This window comes from Schistocerca piceifrons, unplaced genomic scaffold (assembly GCF_021461385.2).
Source record: "Schistocerca piceifrons isolate TAMUIC-IGC-003096 unplaced genomic scaffold, iqSchPice1.1 HiC_scaffold_943, whole genome shotgun sequence".
Classification (NCBI taxonomy): domain Eukaryota; kingdom Metazoa; phylum Arthropoda; class Insecta; order Orthoptera; family Acrididae; genus Schistocerca; species Schistocerca piceifrons.
Genome location: NW_025729216.1, coordinates 1,362,501 through 1,365,000, shown reverse-complemented (window position 1 = coordinate 1,365,000; position 2,500 = coordinate 1,362,501). Strand labels below are relative to the sequence as shown.

At 58.8% G+C, this 2,500-nt stretch overlaps 1 non-coding gene across 1 annotated transcript in view; it reads right to left on the bottom strand.

The window, feature by feature from the left end:
- The window catches only part of LOC124773000, a 1,911-nt gene extending 1,142 nt beyond the window's left edge, over positions 1-769 (bottom strand). Inside the window, exon 1 of the ribosomal RNA XR_007014449.1 lies at positions 1-769. This exon is cut by the window's left edge and continues 1,142 nt beyond it. This is a non-coding gene — a ribosomal RNA (small subunit ribosomal RNA).
- Between the last annotated feature and the right edge of the window lie 1,731 nt (positions 770-2,500).

The window sequence follows — 2,500 nt, the reverse complement described above, 5'->3', positions numbered from 1 at the left end:
GCACGAGCACGCACGGGGCGGTCGCACGCCTTCAGCTCGCCCCACCGGCAGGACGTCCCACGATACATGCCAGTTAAACACCGACGGGCGGTGAACCAACAGCGTGGGACACAAATCCAACTACGAGCTTTTTAACCGCAACAACTTTAATATACGCTATTGGAGCTGGAATTACCGCGGCTGCTGGCACCAGACTTGCCCTCCAATAGATACTCGTTAAAGGATTTAAAGTGTACTCATTCCGATTACGGGGCCTCGGATGAGTCCCGTATCGTTATTTTTCGTCACTACCTCCCCGTGCCGGGAGTGGGTAATTTGCGCGCCTGCTGCCTTCCTTGGATGTGGTAGCCGTTTCTCAGGCTCCCTCTCCGGAATCGAACCCTGATTCCCCGTTACCCGTTACAACCATGGTAGGCGCAGAACCTACCATCGACAGTTGATAAGGCAGACATTTGAAAGATGCGTCGCCGGTACGAGGACCGTGCGATCAGCCCAAAGTTATTCAGAGTCACCAAGGCAAACGGACCGGACGAGCCGACCGATTGGTTTTGATCTAATAAAAGCGTCCCTTCCATCTCTGGTCGGGACTCTGTTTGCATGTATTAGCTCTAGAATTACCACAGTTATCCAAGTAACGTGGGTACGATCTAAGGAACCATAACTGATTTAATGAGCCATTCGCGGTTTCACCTTAATGCGGCTTGTACTGAGACATGCATGGCTTAATCTTTGAGACAAGCATATGACTACTGGCAGGATCAACCAGGGAGCTGCGTCAACTAGAGCTGAGCAGCCGGCCGCCCGGGAGTGTGTCCCGGGGGCCCGCGCGAACACGCAAGCGTCCGCTCAATCATTCTGCAAACAGGAGGAGGCTGAGCTCCCCTGCACAATACACCTCGAAACCCTCTCAGGTCCCGGCGGCGCGCAGCGCCGTCCCAAGTACTTGGTCGGGTTCGAGAGAGGCGCAATCGCCCGGAGTTAGGCGAGTAGACGCTTTCGGTGCGACCACCCGTGCTCCCAACTGAGCTTGCCGCTGCCGACAGAGGCCCGGGAGCGTGCTGTCGTGGCATTGCCGGCGGGAGACAACACGCGCCACCTACGGTGACCGGCAGCTCCAACGCCAGCGCCACAGAAGGACAAAAGCCCCACTTGGGTGCCGAAGCGAACTCTCCCAGCACAGCGCACGCGCCAACACATCCGCACAGCTGCGATACAAACCACCAGCGAGAACCGCTGGGGCGACCGAGCAGCAGACGGCGTCGCGGCGCCGAGCGCCGGGCGGCGGCGCATCCTCAACGCACACAGTCCTCAATCGGACCAGCACACTGAAGATGTCCACCGCGCTTCGCACCGGGCCCGCGAGGACCTACTTTGGCCGCACGGCGCCGCGCGCAGGGTGCGCCGGCGCGCAGCTGCGACGCCTGCCGCGTCCGTCGGCCGGCGCGCCTGCCACTGGCTGCCCCCACCAGCCGGCTGTAGCGCGTGCGCCCACGCACCGCGCGGCCAGCACGCCGGGAGGCGCCCCCTCACCGGCCGGGGACGGTCCCACCCAGCCACCGCCGCGTATCGCTTCACACCCAGATGCCGTTCAGTTTCGTCGGCATGGTGGGTATCGCTGGAACAACCGGTTAGTACCTCAACCTATCGTCGCCATCACCGATTCACCCCTAGCGAGAACAACCGCACCACAACAGGTTACCATTTCTTCATTTGCGTAACTTCACCAGAAAACGCAGGCGTCCATCGCCATTTGCAACTTCAACGATTATTGCATGCCTGTGTCAGGTGTCACGCCACACTACGTCTGCCCACATACACGCAACAAAATGTGCACGCCTAGACAATACGTGGAAGGTGGCCCCCGTACGTATGCGATGTCCATTGCTCGAACGACTGTCAACCGGCCTCTGTAGCATGTCGCAGATATGGAACGCGGTGCACCATGCCATCACGGTGTGTGAGGAGAGACGACTAGGTCCGAATACATCAACAGACAGCTCATGCTGATCGCCATCCACGGCGTCCGTTCCTCCCACACGTCTCTATGGCGTACCACACTGCAATCCAGCTCTCATAGGGAGACGACACGTAGCTGCGTGCACAATATTTGCACTGTATGGTCCGCCGTTTTTGGGCGCAGTCGTTGTACGGTCACACATGTGCCACGATGTATCATTCAGTACATAAGGACGAATGTGCAGTACAGATTGTGGTTCACGCGTACGACATCAGCGGACAGTTGACACAGGCCGCACCACAACGTAGCCTGCGTACGTCGCATGCGAAGGGCATTGAACATGCAAACTTGTCACCAACCAGCTTGCGAAGGCAGGGGGCAAGGTGGGGACGTGGGGACGTGGGGAGGGGTGGGGGGGGGCGGCATGTACGTCCTGCTGCCATCCACATTACAGTGTACAGCAGGAGCATGTGGAAAGTCAGCAAGACTTGCAAGGTGTTTAACATGAAGCGATACACAGGGGAGCGGGCAGTGCGAGTAGCG